This window comes from Notamacropus eugenii, chromosome 2 (genome assembly GCF_028372415.1).
Source record: "Notamacropus eugenii isolate mMacEug1 chromosome 2, mMacEug1.pri_v2, whole genome shotgun sequence".
Lineage (NCBI taxonomy): Eukaryota > Metazoa > Chordata > Mammalia > Diprotodontia > Macropodidae > Notamacropus > Notamacropus eugenii.
In genome coordinates, this window is record NC_092873.1 from 29,434,813 (window position 1) to 29,460,371 (window position 25,559).

At 42.0% G+C, this 25,559-nt stretch overlaps 1 protein-coding gene and 1 long non-coding RNA gene across 8 annotated transcripts in view; one reads left to right on the plus strand and one right to left on the minus strand.

The window, feature by feature from the left end:
* Positions 1 to 3,853: 3,853 nt before the first annotated feature.
* Positions 3,854 to 6,452, minus strand: LOC140524829 (uncharacterized). The gene is made up of 2 exons (XR_011973847.1): positions 6,026 to 6,452; positions 3,854 to 5,161 (listed from the first exon to the last, which is right to left on the minus strand). It is a non-coding gene; the product is annotated as an uncharacterized lncRNA (long non-coding RNA).
* Positions 6,453 to 6,468: 16 nt separating this feature from the next.
* LOC140524826 (golgin subfamily A member 3-like) overlaps positions 6,469 to 25,559 on the plus strand; it is a 71,650-nt gene continuing 52,559 nt past the window's right edge. For all 7 annotated transcript variants that reach the window (XM_072639640.1, XM_072639631.1, XM_072639641.1 and 4 more), the window contains exon 1: positions 6,469 to 6,687. The gene's annotated coding sequence lies outside the window, so the exon portion shown is untranslated. The remainder of the gene's footprint in view (positions 6,688 to 25,559) is intronic.

A 25,559-nucleotide genomic window follows, 5' to 3' on the forward strand; every position in this document is an offset into this window, starting at 1 on the left:
TAGAGAAAAAATATGTAGAATATATGACAATCAATATACACAGTAGATGAGTCCTCCCATTGGGATTAAAAGAATTCAGCTCAACCAAGTGAGAGAGTCTCAGATATCTCCTATTCTGCACTCTTGTGATTCCAGTCTTCATAATTTTTCGAAGATCCCTGATAGTGATCAAGCAATCATTTTTTCCTCCAGTATCTGAGGATGTGTGTGAATCAATATTTGGACTGATTAAAGACAACAAAGTGACCTTATTATCTTAGACCTCACGTTCCTAGTAGCCATTTTTGTTCTGTTTTTTTTTCTAATCCAAGTCATGTTCCTTGGCAGAGAAAACAGAAGCAAAATAAACATTGCAGAAACACTTCAGACCATAGACCTCTTGCCACTAATTGTCTCATCCATCTGGAAGAGCTGTCTTTATACCTACCTCCACTCATCCTCTTTCCTCTCACATGGCTTTAGAAACAAAAATTCTCATTTTCCTGCATTTAGCTTTCGTGGGCTAACTTGCTTCTGATTAAGGTAAAAGAGGATTCTTCAGATCAGCACTTTAACTTTGAGCTCATCTGAGACTAAATCAGTCTTAGAAATTCAAAGTTAGTAATTTATAAATTACCAATTCATTTAATAAAAATGACCTTATAAAGAAATAGAACTATGGAACTATAACCATCACTGTATAACTATATATAAATATGTATATTCATATATGTCTGCATACATGTATATAGATATATAGATATGTATATGTCAATATATATAGATAGGTAGAAAGATATGTGTATATATATCTATATATATAGATGTATATATGTGTGTGTATGTGTAGATACACACACACATACACACATATATACAACTGTATATATGTATGCAGTTATATGCAGGAGGTCTTCCCTGTGTGAACATGATTGGTACCTGGAAAAGGCCACTTCAAGCAAATCAACGGACAATATAGACCAGTATGTTTCATTGAAACAGTGGGAAAAATTTTGTTTCTGACCCTTTTTTATACATTTTATTATACTAGGACACTGGCTCTGGAGTCACATCATTTCACTCCAAATCACACCTCTGTCATTTGCTACTTAGGTGACTTTCAGCGTTAATTAACCTCCTTCGCCCTTCATTTCCTCATCATAAAATGAGGACTCAATAACTAAAAGCTGGAGGACACTAAACGATTTTTAAGGTCTCTTTCAATTCTACACTTACAATCCCGAAAAATGAATCTAAAATCTACGAAAAGAAATTTATTTTATTTTATGTTTAACACAACGTTGGTGATGACTGCAACCCAGAGGTAATTCTTAGAATGAACAAAGATCAAATGTTACCAGAGAAAAAAGGGTTTCATCAATGTCCCCAAGATCTTCTTATATTCATATCATTCGCTTCTGAAATATCTACTGACAATCAGGAAGAAAAGGACCAGACAAAGACAAAATAGGATGGTCTTGGAAATATGTCAGTCTTCAGTATGAATGGTGGCATCTAATTGTATAAGTGGTCAATCCCTGAATATATATTCATGTTACAATTTTGATTTGCCTCAGCAACTTCCAGGGGAGGCAGCGTTAACGGATCTCTGTAGCATGAAATTTTGTGTTCAGATTGTGCCAGTAAAACGCACTAGACTATTACCATCACCTTTCAATTATCTGGGCAATATTCTGTGATCATAAATAGCAAGATAATTTCTCATCTGCGGACTGGTAAAAGTTTTCTCACTGGGAGTCCCCTAAGCAGCTACCGTGAAACAAATCCAGACTCAAACAAAATGTAGCCTCATAACTTGGAGGACTCAAATAATAAATACCCAAATGATGACTAACATGTATTTGTATGTATATGAATACATAGCTTTTTCTGACTAAAATAAAATAAATAATAAAGTATTTAAATAGATGTATGCATACATACACAAATATGGAATTCATTGGTTCATTACTTGGCCATGAATTTATCTACTTATAATTACTTCTAATAAATAGGTTTGTGGGGGTGTGTGTATAAAAAATGATCAATTTTATTTCCCCAAATTTTGAATGAAGCACCACTGTGTGCTAGAAAGTGCACTGAATTCCAAAAGGCGTCCCTTGTTTCAATGGAGAGTGGCAGAGCCCATTAAAGGCTCTGCCCGAACCCCAGTAAGCGTTCCTTGTGCACGAGTTGAACCTCAGCTATAGGGCAAGGAGAGGGGAAAGCTCAGCAAGCTTAAGGGAAAAGAAAGCTCACCTTGACTTGGAGAGGACTTGAGATGTCAGATTATGCTCTGGAGGAGTCGCCAAAAATATGATGAGGGTCAAGAAAGGTGCACGAAGCGCTAGCGATCCCTGTCAACCTAGTCTGGAAAGGATTCACTGGACTCAAACAATCTTAAGTCAAGTAGGCAAAACAGTTTATTATTATTACACTTTTTAGCGGGTAAGAATACTTAGGGAACCTGCCATTTAAAGGAATTATAGATAAAGTTTATACAGATTATTGTATAGTAAGATGGGTGCCAAATACGCTAACTAGGTATTCTGTGGTGTGATTAGGGAGTAGTCAGTTCTTAAAAGAACATGTACTTTAGGTATGTACTGTGTAGGTATTTTACTCAATATTTATCGGGAAATAGCCCAAGGGGGAGCTACATGGAGGTGTGGTTTTAAGTCTGAAACGTCACTAAGTCAAACGATAGTCAGGATTGATCATAAAAAATCATACTTCTGTCACCAATGTCTTCTTAGACAAGATTTATGTAAAGGAGCTCACATAAATCTAAGTTGAAGATGCATATCACTGGTCAGCGAGGAATTAATGTCGCCATGAACCAGTGCACAGCTAGTTTAGTCAGCACGCAGCTGGCTCTAAGTGATAAATTCTATAGGTGCAGCTGGCTACTATGGTAGGAAGGGAGATAACGGTTCCTGCTTGGGCAGGCTGTCCTTGAACTGGAGGGAGACTGACTGAGAGAGTGTTTTGAGGTTAGAGAGAAATGTGATTTTTAAGAGAAATGTGATTTTTAAGAGAAATGTGATTTTAGAATTGGGGTCCAAGCACATGCACCCAAGCACCCCATCATAGTCATCCACCAGTTGTGAGTCCTCACTGCTCTCTCAGGGGAATTTGTGGTTAGCTCCTCAACCACAGCATGAAGTCTCTGGAATATTTAGGGTCTGGTTCTTCCTGCAGGCAGGACTGATGTGGGTAGAAACAGTGCCCTGAGAGGTAAAGTAATATTGATTGACTTTGTGAAGCCCTTGGTGCCCTAAAAATCCCCCCTTACCACAACCTCCCCTTATCCTGGACCATATGATTCCCCGTTCTCACCCCTCATCCTGGGGAAACAAAAAATTCCTGTTCCTACCCCTGATCCTGGGGAATGGGATTTCCTTACCATGTGTCCATCATAGTCCTCACCCTGTGTCTTTATCTTGCAAGACCCTAGATCTCCTACACCCACAAGGAAACCCTAAAGTCATCCTACATAAAACTGGTCCTTTTTCCAAAGCAAGGCCTTTGTTTAGCTCCTCACTAAATCTCAGCTTCTGCATCAATAAACCTCCCAATGGCTACAGAGAAGATCTAAGTGAATTCATTCACATTCTGAAGCAGTTCTCCCATCTCTCTTTCTTCAACAGGACCTGAGAGAATTCCAACACATGTTGGAATGATTACATGTAGAGGGCATGGCAGACTTTTTGATGATCTGTTTTCCTGGACAAACATTAGTCACTACAATTCAAACTGCTTCCTTTTTTCCTCTGTTCTCTAAGATGGTGTCTTCTTTTTCTTGACACCATTGCAGTCATAGTCTGTGGATTCTCCTGGTTCTGTTTACTTTGTATGAATGAGGAACAAAGAATGAATGGGAAAGCTTTTATTAGACGTTTATGAAATGAACTGGGAATACATTTAGAAAAGTAAGTCTGTCCTCAAGGAGTTTATATTTGAAGACAAAAAATAGAGGACATTCCAATTGTGAGTCAGATGGAAAGAGCTTCATTGACCTCAGGTTGCAGCATACAAAGGACCACAGGTGAGTATTTCTTAGCAATAAAAAGTTCGGAGGTTTCACTCTGGTGCTGGAGTTGCAGTTTCGCTTTTAAGCAAGGCTCCCTGGCTGAGGCCAAAGTATTTGAGGCTGAACAGTGAGGAGCCAATTTCCAGGAAGGAAGGAGGGAAAAGATGGGGAGCTATGAGAAGGCTTTGGAGGATGCCTTTAGGAGGGGTTGGAAGGAAGATCAGTCATGCTGGTCACTCATGGCAGGTAGGTCCATGGTCTCTGCGTCTCATTATATATATATAATACACACACACACACACACACACACACACACACACACACACATCCCTCCACTGTTTAGATTGATCTGGTCCTAGTAGGTGCCATGGCTGCATTGACATTGAGGCTGAAAACCAAAATTGTTCCACCTTCATGGTAGCAGTCTTGTCCTTTGTGGAAATGGTAGCATGTGGAAAGTCTGATCTGACAACCAAGCTCTTGATCATGGATAGATCTTTCCTGTCATCACAGGATTCCCATGTGAAGACAGGAATAGCCATTTACTACCTTCAGCAGGGGGAAGCAGCTAGATGATTAAGTGAATAGAGTGCTGGGTTTTGAGTCAGGAAGACCTGAGTTCAAATGGCCTCAAACATTTACTGTGTGACCTTGAGCAAGTCACTGAACCCAATTTGTCTAAGAGTCAACTAGGTGGCTCATGATGTAGAGTACTGGGCCTTTAGGAGTCAGGAAGCTCTTAGGTCACATGGCCTCAGACGTTTACGACCTGTGTGGCATTCTGCTCCCACAGTTCCTCATCTCCACAGAGTGGGAAGGCAAGCTTCATTTCCTAAATCTCTTGGACTAATCTCGAAGCTTAGTCATCAGAATTACAATGCTACTGTCTTTGGGCGTTTCATTTCCACTGTGATTTTCCTTTTTTGTGCTGTCCTCCTGATTATGTTCACTTAATTCAATTAGTCCACATACTTTTCCCATCTTTCTCTGAATACCTGTCATGCACTATTCCCCTTTTGTTTTCTTTTCCATTTTTTTTCAGACCTGGGATTTTACTAGCAATTCTAGGTGTGTTAACTCCTTCCACTTGCGTAAATTCAATAACTCATCCGCAATCTTAGGGGCTTATAGGAGAGCTGCCTCAGAACCCTGAAAGGTTAAATGACAATCCAGTGGTTATACAGTTTGAATATGGCAGGGTAGAACCTGAACTCTCATTTTCCTGAACTCAAGGTTGGCCTTCTATCTACTGTGGCCTCCTGTGTCTCATCATTTTTTTCTGTGCAAATAATCTAGCACTTTCATGTAGGTATGTATTAGGTACATTTTGAAGAATTTATTTTATTGCTTTTTTCAGAAAGAAATCTACCTTTTCTCGTCCAATTGCCCTGCTCCTCATTGAGAAAGAAACCAAATCAAAACTCCTATTATATGCTTGTCAAGTCAAGCAAAATAAATTTCTGCATTGGCCATGTTAAAAAAAAAAATAGTCTCATTCTGTACTCTAGCCTTACTTATAATCAGCTGAACCTGACATATCTTTTCCCAAACAACTGCTGTAACTCCCTCAGCCCCCACTCTAATAAAAGCATCAATAGGGCAATTGCAGTTCTGCACAGGCTGGGCTCGAACCCAGGGCTGCCTGGTTAAGGCCAGCTCCACCCTCCCTGTGCCAGGCTCCCTGTCCCAGAGGAATCATTGCCCTGTTCTCCTGAAGGGAGAATCAGAGCAGAGAGGAACCTAGACTGCGTTTGTCCCAGGGCGTCCATCAGACATCAGAGCACCAACATGGTGCTGGCTTTCAGTCTGGGCTTCACAGAATTATTCATGGCTGGCAGACACTTGGAAAGTTATCAAGACCGAAGTCTGCGTTGTACAGAAGAAGGAACTGGGGCTCAGAGAGGAAGTGCTTTGCCCACCTTCACAAATGGAAACAACAGAGCGGGTCCAGGATTCGACGTTCGAACCCAGGTCCTCCCAATCCACATGCCCCACCCTCCCCTTAGGTTTCACCTGGCCCCCATCGCCTTCCCCCGTCTTCTATGCATCCTGTCACAGCTCCAGGCTCCAAAGAACCTCCAGCACAGGAAGCAGCCAGCCCAGGGCTCAGCCACCCTCGCGATCTTGAGCTGTGGACCCCTCCCGCGGAGAGGTAACTGACCTGGCACGTGTGCACTCGCCCAGGCTTAGCTTTACCGTTGGGCCCATGCGCGTGACTCCTGCATCTGGAGAACGCATGCTCATTTCGGTCCCCCTCGAGGCGTTGCTAGGGCTACAGCCGTCTCTAGGATCGATTCCTCGCTGTTGCTGGCTTAGGAGTCACTTCACTTGGAGCGGTTGACGTTCTTTTTGGAGAATAGGCGAGGGCCAAGAGGAGGCCAATACATCAAGGGAGAACTCCTCGTGAATTCCCCCACCCTCTCTGTGACCCCCTGCCAACATGAAGAACATTTCTAACATCTTTAGGAGGAGCGTTGTGTCCCCATCTTCCTCCTCCTCCTCCTCCCCCCGCACAGGGACAGCGGGGTCCCACCCTTCGGCCCGGATTCTTACATCATCAGAGTCAAGGACCTCGATAAGATACACAAAGCTGCCGAGCTTGGGGATGTGAAGAAGGTGCAGGAACTGCTGCTCCACGAAAAGGCTGGAGTCGAAGATCTGGATAAAAAGGGCAGGTGAGAGGGCAGTGGGGGAGAGTGAAAGGAAGGCCCCCAGGAGCAGCCTCAGACACCCCCCCCCTCCACGGGGGCGCCTGTGCCTCGGCTACCCCTTGGCCAAGCTCTTCCCCTCAGCATCTGGGACAGAGCAGGGTCAGGCTCTGCCTGCTGGAGAGTGGATCCCAATCGTGACCACTGGCGTCCCCTCCCCCTCCTGCCTACCCACTTTGAATGAAGGGAAACTCCTTCACTTTTTCCTTTAGCCAGCCTCCAGCTGACTTCCACCTCCTCAGTGGTGAGGTGGGAGCAAATGCTACCCTGTTCTAGTGAAATGTTGTTTTCAGCCTTTCAGTTGTGCCTGACTCTCTGGGAAGACTTGGGGGATTTCCCTGCCACAGATACTGGAGTGGTTTTCCATTTCCTTCTCCTGGTCCTTTTACAGATGAGCCAATTGAGGCAAATAAGGTTAAGTGACTTGCCCGGGGCCACACAACGAATATTTGCCTAAGGCTAGATTTGAAGCCAGGAATATGAGTCTCCCTGATCCAAAGCCAGCACTCCTATCCCCTGGGCCACCTAGCTGCCCCATCTGGAGAAATATGGTCACTGTATGTGGAATGTAAAAGCAACAAGGCAGAAAAGAAATTTCTGCTTTTATTAATCGCGTTCTATGTGTCAGTCACCCAGCTAATCACAACCGATAGAAAGAAATCTGGAGGCTGTCTCTGCTTGCTAGGAGGTCAGTCGAATGGAGATGGTAATCTACAAGGGAGGCTAGGAAGGAGAGGATCAGATACTTAGGAGGAGATCCGGGGAAAACTAGTGTTACAAAACGAAGACTGTAGGGAATATCAAGCAGATAAGTGTTCTAGTTTGACAAGGCTTCAAAGAGATCAAGTCGGATGAGAAATGAGAAAAGACCATTAGATTTGGCAGTTAAGGCAGCATTGGTATCTTTGGAGATTTTACAAGCCAGACTAATGTTAAAAGAAAGAGTGCAGAAAGGAAGTGGAGACACGTGTTTTCAGGAATCCTCTTAGAGCATAAATTAGGCAAAAATGCCAAGAGAAATGTGAGATGAGAGTGAGGACAGGTTGATGAAGTAAAGATGTTTTTGGGAATGGGGAAGGAGGGAAGTAGCCAGTAGGCAGGGAAAGATTGAAGAAAGCAAGAATAGGAATGAGAGAGGGGCGATACGCTGGAGGAGATAAGATAGAATGCGATGACTTGGACCTATAGAAGCATTTTCTTTTTCTTTTTTTCCTCTTTCCTTGACTTGTCTAATAGCTTTTTTTTATTTAACTTTTAACATTTATTTTCACAAAATTTTGGGTTACAAATTTTCTCCCCTTTTATCCCCTCCCTCCCCAAACCCAGGCATTCTAATTGCCCCTGTGACCTATCTGCTCTCTCCTCTATCCTCCCTCCCTGCCCTTGTCTCCGTGTTCTCTTTTGTCCTGCAGGGCCAGATAGCTTTCTTGACCCCTTAACCTGTATTTCTTGTTACCCAGTGGTAAGAACATTACATTTGGTCCTAACACTTTGAGTTCCAAATTCTTTAGCTCCCTCCCTCTCCACCCCTTCCCCTTGGAAGACAGGTAATTCAATATAGGCCAAATCTGTTTAGTTTTGTGCCAGGCCTAGAGGCCTGTGGGCTACCCAAGTCTTGCCTTACCTCTATCGGAGGTCTTCGGTTGGCCAAACCGGATGCTCGTATGAGAGAAAGGACGTTCCAGAGTCGAACAAGGGTTGAGCTTTATTTCAGGGTCTAGTTACAAGTGCAGGGGAATTCTTCCTTAGGAGGGAGCCAAGAATCTCCCAAGGAGGCAAAGATCTTATAATAAGAGATTGGAAGTAGAAGTGTAAGTAGGGAGAGAGGGGGAGGGGAGAGAGGAGAGAGGAAAAGCGGAGCCTTGTTGTCCTCACACTTGGCCCCTCCGCCCAAGAGAACTTTCAGGCTTTCCTGATCCTACTTAAGCTCTCCAGCCCCATAGTTTGCATCTGAATACCGTGCTGTTAGGTGTGCCCAGGTCCGGGACAATTTCGAGGGCGGGGAGAGCTCTCTCCCATCACGTTTCTCACGGGAAGAGGCGGAAATACACGAGATAACTCGGTTCACCTCGATTCCCAGTCGTTTCCTGGGGGGGCCTCGTGAGAACTCTAAGATTTAGAAGTTCCCACCTTTACCCGCCCGAGACTGTCCACATGGAATTGAGCTTCCATCCCCAGCAGTTTTGCAAATGATTTCCATACTAGTTGTGTTGTATAGGACTAACTATATTTCCCTCCATCCTATCCTGTCCCCCATTACTTCTATTTTCTTATGGTCCTTTCCCTCCCCATGAGTGTCGACCTCGTATTGCATTCTCCTCCCCCTGCCCTCCCCTCCATTTTCCCCCCCACCCTGCTTGTACCCCTGTCCCCCACTCTCCTGTATTATGAGATAGGTTTTCCTATCAAAATAAGTGTGCATTATATTCTTTCCTTTAGTGGAATGTGATGAGAGTAGACCTCATGTTTTTCTCTTGCCTCCCCTCTTTATCCCACCACTAATAAGTCTTTTGCTTGCCTTTTTTATGAGAGATAATTTGCCCCATATAACTTCTCCCTTTCTCCTCCCAATATTTCTCTCTCACTGCTTGATTTAATTTTTTTTTAAAGATATGATCCCATCCTCTTCAATTCACTCTGTGCACTCTTTCTCTATGTATGTGTGCGTATGTGCATGTGTGTGTGTGTGTACTCCCACCCAGTGCCCAGTTACTGAAATGTTTCAAGAGTTACAAATATTGTCTTTCCATGTAGGAATGTAAACAGTTCAACTTTAGTAAGTCCCTTATGACTTCTCTTTGCTGTTCACCTTTTCATGGTTCTCTTCATTCTTGTGTTACAAAGTCAAATTTTCTTTCCAGCTCTGGTCTTTTCATCAGGAAAATTTGAAAATCCTCTATTTCATTGAAAGACCATTTTTTCTCCTGAAGTATTATACTCAGTTTTGCTGGGTAGGTGATTCTTGGTTTTAGTCCTAGTTCCTTTGACTTCTGGAATATCCTATTCCATTCCCTTCGATCCCTTAATGTAGAGGGTGCTAGATCTTGTGTTATCCTGATTGTATTTCCACAATACTTGAATTGTTTCTTTCTAGCTGCTTGCAATATTTTCTCTTTCACCTGGGAATTCTGGAATTTGGCCACAATGCTCCTAGGAGTTTCTCTTTTTGGGTCTCTTTCATGCGGTGTTCTGCGGATTCCTTGAATATTTATTTTGCCCTCTGGTTCTAGAATCTCAGGGCAGTTTTCCTTGATAATTTCATGGAAGATGATGTCTAGGCTCTTCTTTTGATCATGGTTTTCAGGTAGTCCCAGAATTTTTACATTGTCTCTCCTGATTCTATTTTCCAGGTCAGTTGTTTTTCCGATAAGATATTTCACATTATCTTCCATTTTTCGAATCTGCACGCTATGTTCTGAGATATCGGTCTTTCTCATAAAGTCTTTAGCGTCCATCTGTACCATTCCAGTTTTGAAAGATCTACTTTCTTCAGTGAGCTTTTGAATCTCCTTTTCCATTTGGTTAATTCTGCTTTTGAAAGCATTCTTCTCCTCATTGGCCCCTTGCACCTCCCTTGCCAACTGAGTTAGGCTAGTTCTCAAGGTGCCAATTTCTTCAAGATTTTTTTGGTTCTCCTTTAGCAGGGAGCTGATCTGCTTTTCATGCTTCTCCCTCATCCCTCTCATTTCTCTTCCCAGTCTTTCCTCCACCTCTCTAACTTGATTTTCAAAATTCCTCTTGAGCTCTTCCATGACCTGAGCCCATTGGGTGGGCTGGGAAACAGAATCCTCGATTTCTGTGTCTTTGCCTGATGGCAAGCATTGTTCCTCCCCATCAGAAAGGAAGGGAGGAAGTGTCTTTTCTCCGAAAAAGTACCCTTCAATAGTTTTATTTCTTTTCCCTTTTCTGGGCATTCTCCCCAACCAGTGACCTGACCTCTGAATGTTCTCCTCACACCCACCTCGCCTCCTGGTCCTCCCAGCCAGCGTTTGGGGACTGAGATTCAAATGCTGCTTCCCGCCTTAGGGTTTTTGGCGGGGGCAGGGCTGCTATTCAGTGTGAGAATTAAGTTGAGGTGGTCAGGGGCAGGGCCGCCTCTCTGGTTCAGTTCCCTCAGGTGGTTTATGCACAGACCTTCCACTATGGATCCAGGCTCCCGTCCGTTTGGGGAGCCCCTGTCTGTAGCCGCCTCTCAGCTTCTATCTCCTGGGGGGGCCCGGCCATGAGGGAACCCCACTCCCCTCTCGACCCGCCAAAGAGACTCTCTCACCTACCCCAGTCAGTCACCTGTTGGTGGGGGGGCTTGTGCCGCCGCTGGAGATCCCATCCCGTAGCCTGCTCGGATCTTTTCCTCACGGTGTCTCGGCCACGACAGGGCTGCCCTCTGCACCCAGTCCCGGCGCCCAGTCCACGGCGCGAAGGACCTCCCGCGAGAGGTTTGCAGGTCTCTCCGGAACACAAATCTCCCTCGCTCCAATATTCCGTGGTCTCTGGGTGCAGAATTCGCCCTGGGTTGGTCCCCTCTAGCCGTTCTGTGGTTTGTGGGTTAGGAGCTATGTGTATGTGCGTCTTTCTACTTCGCCATCTTGGCTCCGCCCTCTGAAGAAGCATTTTCATGTGGGATGAATGAAGGAGGAGATACTGACAGAAGGCATTTGGATGATGTTAGATGAGAAGAAGTGGGGACAGGGTGGTCTCAAGTAATAGCCTCAATTGTTTTCAGCCAAATATGAGACAAGATTTTTAGCTGAGGAGGTGCAGAGTGAAATATGGGAGCTTTGAGGAGGGATGAAAAGGTTTGGAAGAGCAGCTGTGGTAAGTGTAAGGTGACCGGTTTTTCAGGTGTAGTTTATAGAATCAGCTTCCTTACTCTCTCAGCATACCTAATATAGCTATCCGATTAAATGTGAATGTTTGAGTTTCTCATGGGGTATGGACTGGATATATGGTGTCATGGTATAGGGAACTCCCTTTGCACTGCAGGCCAGTATCTTTCAGCAAATTAGAATCTTAGATAGTTACTTAGATCCCTGAGAGGTTAAGTGACTTGCCTAGGTCACACTGCCAGTGGGAGTCAGAGGTAGTTCTTGCCAGCTCCAAGGCTTGCTTTCTCTCCCCTGTGCTGTACTGCCTTTCTGGAGTGTAATTGACGACGCAAGCAAGGGGATCTTTAAACATGAGTCACAGAAATTATCCATAGGAAAATTAAGTTCCAAGTGTATTTATAAAAGACATATATGTTTTATTTTGTCTGTGAAACATTGGAAGTCTGTGGAATCCAGGATGGGCATTTGATGGTTCCCAGCGCGTTATTCATTTGCCCCAATCTATGTTTGTACATTTTCATAATTGTTGAAAATATACACAAATTATGATATGTGTTCTTAGAAACAACGAAATGCTGTCTTGTTTTTACCATACCCCTATGTTGAATGTAATTTCCAACATTAGTCATTCATTACCTTTCAAAATTAGAAGTGATAACTATATATTGAGTTTCGATTAATATTTTCGCTTATCCTAAAAGCCAAGAAATGCCAGTATTGGCATGATCCCTGTGAACCGCTGCCTTCACAATTACAGGCCCAAAGTAGGAATGGATGAGAGAGAACAGCCTCATAGGTTAAAGCAGCTGAGGTACTGGCTCATTGAAATGGCTGAAGTCAAAGGCTTTCATGATTGTCTGGCTATCCTCATTGACCTTGTTCTGATACATAAGCTGTGATTTGCAGACTAATATAATAACTTTTGCCCTTCCCATAAATATATATTGTTTTGTTGAGATGGTTATTAAAAAGCATTTCAGTAGAGTAATGATAACGGAAATGAGTGTAGTAACCTATTTGTTTAATATACAAATGTAGTCTAAAACTGAAGAAATACAAAAACATACAACCAGTCACTGTACAGTTTGAAAAATGCTAGTCCCTTTTCAAGGTTGAGATACGTTTCACTGTGTTCATTCGTGCTGAAAGAAGTGAACCCTAGCCCGTTGATCCTCCATGGTATGGCAACTAGATAATTGTTGCCTAGTTAGAAGATTAACTGTAATTACCATGGATAGAGACATTCTCAGAATGATGAATGTTGAAATTGCTAACAGCAACTACAGGTGAAGTGAGGTTGAAAGTTGTCACAGACTTTTGTCGCCCCTGTCTTTGTGGTTATATTCTTCCCTAAAATACACAGCAACCAAGGTGCCCTCCCCACATAGTGCCACTCAGGTAGTATGATGGCTGACCCACTTATCTTTCACTTTCTTCATCTTTCCCCTAACAATAAACATTTGAGGCTGTTTTGCTTCCTTCCGTTCTCATTTCTTTTACCACTCATAACTAAGTTTGTTATTTCTCAGATGTATATCAACACATTTTTAAATTCCTTTCCCTCTCTTATCAGTGCCCTCCTAGGAATATCTCTATCTACCCAGGCTCTTTTACCCTGCTTCCCTTTTCCCTTTGTGACTTTTATGAGTAAAATGAAATCCTACCCTAATCATAGCTGATAGGGATGGGATACATCTGGATTCAGAAGAATTAGTGTAGATGGCATAGTAGAAAGATACACGTATGGTAGCTTTGAACCCACAGCCCATAAAATATCTGTAAAAAAGAACTCCCAACAAATTCTGGAGCAGCAGAAGCCACAGAACAATGGAGTGGAGGAGATTTCTGTTTCAGAAAGCCCTGAAAAACCTACGAAAGGTCTGTCACGCCCTGGACCTGGAGACTAGCCCAGTCCTGCATTGGCATTGAGCCACTGAGAGGAGCAGATACAGGCAGGCTTCAGGGAGGGAGTCTCCAGCAGCCTCGCAGATCCCTCCACCCACAGATGCCAGGGTGAGTGAGGGAGATTTTTTGGCTTGCCAGGAGGGGAGTAGGGAGTCTCCATAGCTCAGGCCCCCTTGGGAGGCAGCAGCGGGAGCGGAAACGAACAGGGGCTCCCCAAGCAGGCAGGAGCCTGGATCCATTGTTGAAGGTATCTGCATAAACCCCCTGCGGGAACTAAGCCCTGTGTGGCAGCTCTGCCCCCACCTGAGCACCTGAACTTAATCTCACACTGAATAGCAGCCCCACCCCCTCCCAAAGCCCTGAGGCTGGGAAGCAGCATTTGAATCTCAGACCCCAAGCGCTGGCTGAGTGGATATGGAGGTGAAGTGGGTGTGAAGAGGACATTCAGAAGTCAAGTCACTGGCTGGGAAAATGTCCAGAAAAGGGGAAAAAAGTAAGACTATACAAGGTTACTTTCTTGGTGAACAGGTCTTTCCTCCCTTCCTTTCTCATTAGGGAGAAAAATGCTTACCATCAGAGAAAGACACAGAAGTCAAGGATTCTGTATCCCAGCCCACCCAATGGGCTCAGGCCATGGAAGAGCTCAAAAAGGATTTTGAAAATCAAGTTAGAGAGGTGTAGGAAAATCTGGGAAGTGAAATGAGAGAGATGCAAGTAAAGTATGAAAAGCAGGTCAACACCTTGCTAAAGGAGACACAAAAAAATGCTAAAGAAAATAACACCTTCAAAAATAGGCTAACTCAGTTGGCAAAAGAGGTTCAAAAAGCCAACGAGGAGAATAATGCTTTCAAAACCAGAATTAGCCAAATGGAAAAGGAGGTTCAAAAGCTCACTGAAGAAAATAGTTCTTTCCAAAGTAAAATGGGACACATGGAGGGTAATGAGTTTAGGAGAAACCAAGAAATCACAAATCAAAACCAAAAGAATGAGAAAATGGAAGATAATGTGAAATATGTCATTGGAAAAACAACTGACCTGAAAAATAGATGCAGGAGAGACAATTTAAAAATTATGGGTCCACCTGAAAGCCATGATCAAAAAAAGAACCTAAACACCATCATCTTTTCAATTTTGAAAGAATCCACAGATCCCCTCCTGAAAGAGGTCCAAAAAGAGAAACTAATAGGAACACTGTGGCCAAATTCTATAGTTCCCTGGTCAAGGAGAAAATATTGCAAGCAGCTAGAAAGAAACAATTCAAGTATTGTGGAAATACGATCAGGTTGACACAAGATCTAGCAGCTTCTACAATAAGGGATAGAAGGGCTTGGAATATCATGTTCCAGAAGTTAAAGGAACTAGGACTAAAACCAAGAATCACCTACCCAGCAAAACTGAGTATAATACTTCAGGGAAAAAAAATGGTCTTTCAATGCAATAGAGGACTTTAAAGCATTCTTGATGAAAAGACCAGAGCTGAAAAGAAAATTTGACTTTCGAACACAAGAATGAAGAGAAGCATGAAAAGGTAAACAGCAAAGAGAAGTCATAAGGGACTTACTAAAGTTGAACTGTTTACATTCTTACATGGAAAGACAATATTTGTAACTCTTGAAGCTTTCCAGTATCTGGGTAATGGGTGGGATTACAGACACACACACGCACATGAACACACACACAAACAGAATGCACAGAGTGAAACGAAGAGGATGGGATCGTATCTTAAAAAAATGAAATTAAACGGTGAGAGAGAAATATATTGGGAGGAGAAAGGGAGAAATGGAATGGGGCAAATTATCTTTCATAAAAGAGGCAGGCAAAAGACTTTTTAGTGGAGGGGAAAAGAAGGGAGGTGAGAGAAAGACATGAAGTTTACTCTCATCACATTTGACTCAAGGAAGAAATAAAATGCACACTCATTTTGGTATGAAAACCTATCTTACAATACCTAAAGTGGGGGAGAAGGGGATAAGCAGGGTGGGGGGGATGATGGAAGGGAGGGCAATGGGAGGAGGGAGCCATTTGAAGTTAACACTCTTGGGGAGGGACAGGATCAAAAGAGAGAATAGAAGCAATGCGGAGCAGGATAGGATGGAGGGAAATAGAGGTAGTCTATCACAACACGACTATTATGGAAGTCATTTGCAAAATTACACAGATATGTCCTATATTGAATTGCTTGCCTTCCAAAGGGAATGGGTAGGGAGGGAGGGTTGAAGAGAAGTTGGAACTCAAAGTTTTAGGAATAACTGTTGAGTACTGTTTATGCTACTGGGAAATAAGAAATACAAGTAATGGGGTATAGAAAATTATCTTGCCCTACAGGACAAAAGAGAAGATGGGGATAAGGGACGGGAGGGATGTTAGAAGAGAGGGCAGATTGGTGATAGTGGCAACTAGAATGCCCAGCGTTTTGGGGTGGGGGAAGGAGAGAAATGGGGAGAAAATTTGGAACCCACAATTTTGTGGAAATGAATGTTAAAAGTTAAATAAATTAATTAATTCAAAAAAGAATGATATAAGCACTGATATGCTTGTCAGGTTTGGTAAAAGCACTTGACATCAATGACCTTGTTTGCCTAAAGCCAAAACAATAGCAAAAATAAGGTTGAGAACTACCCTTCACATCTTCAACTCTCTTTGCCAAGTCTTCAAAGAAATTCCTTTTTCTGTTAGGATAGGAATTACACTCCTGGTTGCAGTCATAGGACAGAAAAGGGCTAAACTATAGAAAGTATGATAGTTCTCCCACTTATGTGAATACAGTGTGGTGAAAGGGCTCACTTTTGTAAAGGGAAGTCAGGTCATTCCATTTCATTTCATTCTTTAACCTGGAAGGAAGACCTACATAGGTAAATTCATTCATACACATGCATATATATATATACATATATATGTATATATATATGTATATATGTATATGTACGTATACACACAAAAATACACACTTGTATATGTATATACGGATATGCTACAAAAAATACTTCAGAGCAAAGCAAATTACTTCAAAATTGCTAATAGCAAATCAAACCAAAAAGCAAAAGAAATCAATTTTTTCCCTTATTAGATAAGATTAAGTACCTTGTAAAAATAAATCTAACTAAAGTTTGGTAAACTTTTTAATGAAAATGTAAAGTTTAAAGAAGCCAATGTAAAGTTGTGAAGGGTAAATTTGGCATAATTCATTGAATTCCTCCAACTACACTAAATTCTTGTATGGAATGACTAGATTAAAACACATGATCATCTATACTATACATAACATTTAAAAATTTTTTATACAAAATTGCTACCCAGTTTAATATTTCTCAGAACTGGCACCCATTGCATATGTGAAAAATCATAGATAATGGGAACTGCTATTAGACTGTACGAAGCTATTCATCTTCCACAAATAAAAGCCAGTGATTACACAAACTGCAATTTTGGACACAGAGCAAGAATTGTTATTAAAGGGTAAAAAATAAATACTGAGATAAATAAAAAATTAGTAGGGAAACAAACACAATTTTTAAAAAACAGAGTTAGTATCACATAAAAATAATTAATGCTTAAAGCATAATGATACTTTTAAAAATAGGATTCCTGTTCTAAATTTTATAGGAAAATAGTGCCTGATCTTTGGAATTTCCATGGATCTCTTCTAACACTAGGAGGAAAAGATGTATCTCCAGTCACTGGTCCAAGTTATCTGGCTGGCTCCTCAGAATGCAAAGTCTCCCTGTGTTCATTGGTAGGAGGTAGAGTTTGGCTTGTCTGGGCTCTTGTCGTGTTGGGTGAGGGGATAGTTGTAGAATGGTTGGCTCCCTGTCTTACATCATGGAGGGCAACAATGAATGTTGTCTCTGGCCTTGTAAAAGTTGGAGGTCTCAAGGAATGTGTTTGATATTTGAGAGTTGTGTGGGGTTTGAGTATATTCTCCACAAAGGTAACAGACAATGTTATGGGCCCAGATATCCCTTTTGTGGGTGCCAAGGACAAACATGTATTGGGATGATCCTTATACCAGGATGGTTCTGGGCAGCTGAGCCAGATTCTCTTCACATCTGAGAGTCTGACCTCTCTGGGGTAGTGACCTCAGGTTGTCCTGGAGTTGGTGCAGGGTTTTCTCCTGAAAGTTGAAGGAGAGAAGGACATGGAGGCAGGAGGACTGGTGCCCATCCCTGAAGCTGAGGCAGTTGTACAGAGGACATCTGGTGGAATTGCTATAGATATTGATCCCATACTGGAGTTCTCCATGGTAGTTGTTGGTGCTCTAGATGGGATGATTGGGAGAAGAGAGGAAAGTCTCCCAGTCAGGCTGGTCTGTAAAGGAGTACTTGAGTCAGAGGTAGCTGTTGTTTCATCTGAAGTCAAGGCGAGCAACAGGCTCCTGGTTGCCATGTTCACTCCTGCAGATGTCTTAGGTACAGCAGTGGCTCTTCTTGAAAAATAGGTTGACTGTGTGTGAGAGAGGGTGTCTTGATTTCTGGCCAATTGTCCCAGTGGGAATCTGGTCGCTGGTGTCCTCAATTGAAGATAGTAGAGGATATATTCTATATGTGATTCATAGACTGAAATGCAACATGATAATCAAGTCTATTAAATGTCCAATATAAGGCACAGGTTTTACAAGTATTAAATCTAGAGCTCTGACTTTGACATTTTAACTTCTCTTAAATGTACTCACTTCCTGCAACAATGAAATAATCAGCCTACTTTGGCCAAGAGTAGACTTCAAGTGACTGAGTCTGTATCTCTTAACAATAAGAAAACAGCAAAAGGTACTAATAAAGCAATTTATAAAACAACTAAATTATGATTACCCCAACCTTATTTTTTCATTAAAAAAATTAGCAATACTAACAACTGGTAAAAAAAATTAAAATAATGATAAAAGCATGGCACATCCTTATCATCAGAGGACAAGATGCCCCATGGTATAGACATCAAACCTTCATGAAACATATAAGGCCTAGCAAGAATATCAGGAAGATGAAAAACTGCAAAATCTCTTCTTAGACATTCAAAATTCCTAATTTGTGTGACACTTCAAAAAGCAAGTTGGAATGATCGTGGATTGTCATTCGATTATGCCTAGTTTTACTGAGATGTGTTCTACTGGAGGACAATGGACAAAATAGCTTCATGGGTTAAATGAGTCATTTGGAGTTTTTCAAATAATTATTTAACAAAATAAAATTAAACACATTACATGTTCTATTTGACACAAATCATGTTGTTAATGACAAACTATTTCCAAAAATAAAAGCTAAAATGTCAACATTTTCAACTTACAGTTGAGAGATTCAGTCTCTTTTCAACCAAACCATTATTTGGCCATTTCCTCACCAAATTCCTGTTACTATATAAGTTTGTGTGTATATGTACATGTGAATATACACATATATGTATGTATTCATCTATTCATATACACACACATGTATTCAGATAGGGAAATCCAGCTACTTCTCTATAACTCTGTTGACGGTCTCCAAAAGAATCTGCAATAGAAAAATTCGTCATCATCAAGCCCACCTGATGATGAACCTCAGACTAAAAAGGACATGTCTCACCAAAAAAAATTTTTGAATGATTCTATTCTCATTTCCACAACTGCTTTGGAAAATATGTATCTGTATATGTGTATGGGAAAGCTGCCTCCTCAAAAACCTTATCTCAGAACAGGAGGTAAGGAAACTTATTTCTCTAATTGCAAGCTCAGTTCACATCTTTGGGATAACCCCATAGAGACTAGCAATGACCTTGGTAAAGTAACTGCTAGAGAAGTAGAGAATTCTCTGACCCACTGGTATTTAAATTTCCATGGGTTCAGCTTTTCAGTGATAAGCTTATTCCCAAAGGCAAATTTTTTTTTTCTGCACCAAAGTAGACTCTAGTCATCAAAATCTGGAATGTCATTGTAAGAGTAGCCAGTGTAGCATTTGGGAACATAGTAGGCAATGCACAAAAAGTAGAATCCTGGCAGGAATACCAGAATTTCAATTACCAGAACAGAAATGACTCATTCTGCCCCACCTTTGCTGATATATCCAGCTAATAACAGAGCGCCTATGACAGTGTGAAAGGTGCCAATCATAAATAGTACTATGGCAACTGCAATAACCTTGTAAGGGATTTTGGGAGGGCTCTTCTTAAAGTTTTCGAATTTCCCTGATTAAGTGATGAAGTTTTCATTATTTTATATTCATCATATTATTTGTATAAGTAATACCTTTATGGAAATCAAATGAGAACTTTCATTGACATACGTTTCAAAAAAAAAAAAAAAAGAAATGCTTTGTAGTGAAGTCCCAGTAAAGCTTTGTTGTTTTACGTAAGATGAATCATTTTCAAATCTCTCCATATTTGTTTTGGTTTACTAAATTATGTTTAAGCTAATATTTATAGATGCTCTGATCTTTTCTGTGTTCTCTTTTGTGAATTTACTATTACAAATTTGAGAATTTTCTTTTCTCGAGACTAAATACAAATAGGATCATTTTCTATATAAGGATACTTTGTTTTGGTACTTTCCCCACATGCTATATATATTGCAACATTTACCTCCTCTCTATCTATACTATACTGTTTCATTTGTCTCTGAAAAGGAAACTATACTGTTTTAATGGTGATCGGGAGAGCTCTCCCATTTCATCTCTTCCCACTTCTGTGAGGTCGTAAGAATTAAAGAACTTCATGCACTTAACTTTTAAGGGCATCATGTCTATTAAGATCGCATCTTCCTACAGACAGGAAGAGGATACCTTTCTACAGTAAGCGGGGAAGATTAACAAGGGCTTGAAGGAAGCCAGAAAAATACAGAGGAAAAGGACTCCAGGGATGGAAGACAGTCAGTAAAAATATATTGAGTTGTGAGATGGTGAGTCAATGCAAGGAAGATCAAGAAGGCCAGTGTCACTGGCAGAATGCAGGAGTAAAGTACAATTAGATTGACAAATAAAAGGAGGGACAGGCTCTGAATGTGAACTAGCACTTTCTATTTGATTCTTGAGGGAACAGGAAGCCATTATATTTCATTGAATGGTAAAATGACATGTTCAGACAAGAACTTAAGGAAAATCATTTTGGTGGCTGAGTAGAGGATGGACAAGAGTGTCTTATGACAAGAAAATCCACAAGAAGGGTACTGCAATAGTCCAGGAATGAGGTGATGTGGGCTTGCACCAGGAGGATGATAGGGTCATATGAGTAAAGGAGCATATAGGAGAGGTGTTAAGAGAGCAAGACCTATATTCCTTAACAAAAGATTGGATATGGGTTTGGGCGTGAAAGTAAGTAGTTCCGGGCTGTGAGCCTGGGTGATTGGAAGATGGGGAGAGCATGAAACTGGGAAATTGAGACGAAATGAATTTTGGGGGGGAAAGGAAATGAGTAGAGTTTTGGATGTGTTGCGATTCAGATACGGACAAGACAACCAGTTCAAGATTTCTAACAGGCAGTTGTCCAAAAGGAGTAATGCGTTTGCAGATGACTAGAGAGGCTAAAGGTAGATGAGTATATTAGAGAATCATCCATTCTCAGGACGGATTTCCAGGAGCTTACAAAATCTCCTAGAATAAGAAAAAACAAGGGCCCAACTCAGAGCCCTAATATACAATACCCAAAATTCGCATTGATGACTTGGGTGAGAATGTAGCAAAAAAGACTGAGACAGGATTCAGCCAAAGAACCAGGAGAGTATTGTCATAAAAATCTAAAGGGAAGAGAATATCAATGAAAGTAGGAGAATGGAATGAAAGGCTGCAAAGAGAAGAAGAAGAATGAGGATTGAGAAAAGGTCATTTCTTTTTGCAATGACGAGTTTTATAGTAACATTAGCGAGGACAATTTCATTTTGCTTATGAAACTTAGCAACCAGACTGTAGAGATAAAAAGAGAGTGGGAGAAATGGAAGTGGAAACACCTTTTGTAAATAGCTATCTCAATGACCTTGAAGAGAAAAAGGGAAGAACTAAGGAAGAATATTATCAGGGAAAGAATGAAAAACTGAAGGTGCTTTTTTTTGTGAGAATTCATTTTTTGCAGATAGGTTAGTAGGGAACTAGATGACAGTGCAAATTGACATGGTAGTTTGGCCTCTCGCAGCACATCAGTGTGGAAGACCATCAGACCATCCCAGGGATGTTTCTTCTAGCTGAGAGCACAGCTAACTCCATGTCAAGTCCTTTGTGAGGGTCTAGGCCAGAGTCAGCTGCCTACATAACTCCATCACACACTCGAACTACTTCCAGGGTCAGGCTTCAAGGAGAAACAGACTCATCCTTGGTTTTGACTTCACCAGCACCTGCTGACTCCATCACCCGCATTGATGGGGCTCTGCCTGGAACGAAAACAAAGGTCCTCTAGTCCTTGACCTCTGCTGAAGCCACAGATCTGACCAGGATTGTTAGATATTATGTCTACTTTGCCCCTTTGTCTCCAGTCATTTTCTCTGAGGGATACTTACAAGTCCAAGGCCATAAGCTTGAATATTCCTGGAACTGAAAGCCCAAGTGTCATCCTCAGCAGCAGGGTCACAGATGTGGGCTCTCTTTATTTTGAGACCACTAGAACCAAGGGCTTCTGGGTACAGTGGGAGAAAGTAACAAAGGTGCTTCACTGATCACTCCTTTACCTGGATCTCCTATGTCCTCAGCTTCCCTTTTGGGAGAAGGACCAAGGAGGTCAGGTACCACTCTTGGCTCCCTTCCACCGGTGATTGCGGCTAACCATCTGCAGTCCCAATTGGACACTCAGAGAGGACCTGAGTTCTCCCTTTGGCCACAATGGAGCAAAGTCCATACTGTCACAGTCAAGATGACTGGAGATATCTCTGTGGCTCCAGAGTGACAGCACAGGAGCTCAAGTGAACTCAACCCTGCTTCTTACCACCAGCAGCAGTTGCATGGTTTTTCCTGGACAAAGCACAATTTCTCCCTCACCTACTAAAGGTGACGCCAGTGATCTCACCATCACTGAGACAGATGCCACCCCTGCACGGCCACGGACACTCTCTTCTTCAACTTCCCTAAATTCAACTGAAACGATTCCCTTTACAGTGAACATTAGCTCACCTGCCCCAAGACCTGATACCATAAGTCTCACCTTTATCACCAAAATCCCAGATATTGACCCTCTCAGCCTGTGGCCACTCTCAGCCCTGATCTCCCAAGTAGAGTGTCAGAGAAAAGCACAACTGAACCATCGACCACCACTTCTACTGAAGATCAACTCTTCTCAAACACTAATCCTGGAGGTTCATTGGTGAACACGACTGGCTCAATTTTGTTGGGACTGGTGCTCATATCGTTCCACATGCAGACAGAAGGGAGCTCAGAGGTTCCGCTGACTACAGAGAGCATGATTCCATGCAGGATGATAATAAGTATCACGTCAACTCCTCCAGGGCTCAACACAGCAGCTGAACTGAGCTCAGCCATACCTCCTCCAACAATTGCCGAAGAGACTCCGATAAGTCCTGAGGTCATTCTGACTGCCAGGGATATAAGCCCTTCCTCTACTTGGCAATGGGTAGGAGGGGGGACTGCAGGGTCTCCTGTCCATATGAGATGAGGTTCAAGTGTGTCTGCTGTGTCCCAGACCATCCTCTCTGAAATTCAAAGTTCATTTATCATCACCAAAGCCCCTTAGGAGATTCACACATAATGTCCATTGTCTTGTACTGCAATCGAGGTCACCAACACAGTTACTCTATCAGATTACACTCTGATCTCAGGGCTGGAGAAAGGCCAGGATTCCAATGGTGCCATCTCATGGACAGAACCCAGCAGGACCTATCTCACCTTGGATTGCCCTTCAGAAAACCCCATAACACATGGCACTAGTCCTGTGGACACACGCTGACTAAGCATTATCCTCTGGGCCAAGTGAGCACTTGCTTGAAAGAGGCACCAGTGCTGCTACTTTTCTTTTCAAAATGCTTGCTGAAGTCACTGTTCCAGCACCACAGAAAACTACCCAGGAGCTTGAAAGTCAAATGCATTTCTGCCCTGGATGATCACACTGCCCTTGCAGTGGACACTGGCCTTATTGGGAACCTTATCTCTGCATTGTCAAAGGTCACAGCTTATATCAGCAACGATAGGGAAACTGTGAAATTGAGCTCCTCTGGCAGTAAGCCTTCAAGGAATTTGCATCTAATGGGGGAGACAAGGCATAGAAAGGAGTGGTAGCCAGTGAGATGCAACTGAGTTATACATCATGAAGGAGTGTTACCTGGGGAACAAGTGGAGTACATGGACACGTGACATTAGAGAAGAATGAGAGACAAGATTGGGTAACATTTTCAGATCTGGAGAGGATCCGGGGGACGAAAGTGTACCCGTGTACAGGAGAGAGTGAAATGAAGCATGACCTTGAATTTGATAAAAAAAAAAAAAATAGATGAGTAGGGTGACACAACAATGGGGATCGTGGAAGTCCAGGGCAGACGTTCTAGGGACTAAGCTTGAATCCTGCAAGACTAGTCTTTAGTGTGGGCATCAGGACAGTAATGACGTTCAAGGAGAAATGGCCAGAGCTTAGCTTCAGGGCCAGAGCAGGGCTGATGAGAGTACTCTATAGGAAGAAGTGCCTGTGATGTGCATTGGAGAGGAAAGCGAGGTTCAGGTGATTGGGTATTATCCCAAGGAATGAAAGAATCCCACTGAGAGGAAATGTATATCCCTATGAGAATAACACCAATCCTGTCCACATACTAACCAACTCCTCTGCTTGTAGTATTCTCCAGGAGCACAGTTCATGGATTAGTGAGTCTAATGTGACAAGCAAATGCAAACAGTCTACCAGCATCCTCATGACTAGCTCCACAGTGAGAGATTCTGTTTCTGAGACTGTAAGAAAGACAGTTAGCATAGAAATCCCTCCAGGCTCAGCTCCCATTTGGGGTACACTTCTCATTGCGGCCATGATCACAAATGGGCTCAGATCTGAGACACCCAGAGGATCAGTAGATTTTGTCATAGAAATATCAGCTTCACCTGAGAAATCCTCTTGTTTGTCCTATAAACCTCCCACGTTCCTTGAATCCAGCAGAGCCCACAGTCAGCCAAGGATCTAGTGGGCCTTGGAAGGCCATACTATTATGGGATACTCGGGCAGGAGCAGAGGCAAATTCAGCTGCCTTGTCTTTCACTGCTCCCAGCACCATGCCAACAGATGGTGGAGGGGACACAAGCCCTTTCTTGGTGTCTACAGAAGGGCCAACAGAACGTCAGACAGTGTCCAGCCCCTTCCTAGAAGACACAAACATTCTTCAAGCACTCACAGGGAGGACATGCACTTTCCAAGCACATGAGTAAGCCACTGCCCTGACACAATCTCCACTTCTCTGCTCAGCCTAACTGAAGGACTCAGCTACCCAGGACTTTGCCTTCAACCTCTTTGGAAAGCCTGAGGAATTAGGCTAGGAATGTAGCTAAATGCCCCAACTCATCGTTCATATGCTCTTTGATCATCCTTCTTTATATGAGAAGACATAGGTTCCAATAGAAACCGACATATGAAGAACCATTTAAACCATGTGCACAATCATTTAACAATGTGAATGTCAAGAACTACTATACAAATTGAGCTGAATGCTGTGAAATACTAATGACCTTCTTGTTCATTTAGAATAGATATTAAAATTTATTTCCCTCCTTTCATTGGAATGTTGAAGTGTATGAAATAATTATTAGTATGAAATATTAGTATTAAATTAAGTATGAAATAATGAATTTAATGTAAAAGCTTTTTGATATATTGGCTAGTTGTGCTATACGTTTTTGAATCTTTTATATTAAAGGAAGTCTCTAGAAGGGAGATGGATATATTTCAAGATAAATATTACCTAAAAAACAAAATGCAAACATCACTTTATCACGAATTAATATAAAGTTAAAACAATTTAAAGGAGATGTTATACCTAATTATATATCAATATATGAAATAATTTTAGAGAAAGACGTGAATATTTACGAAAATGTAATTTGTCCGGACCAACAGAAGAGAAAATAAAATACTTAGTCCCATCTTAATAAAGAAATTGAAAAAGCTTTTAATGAGGTCCCTAAGAGAAACTCCCAGAATCACCTGGATTCACAAGTGAATTCTATCAAACATTAA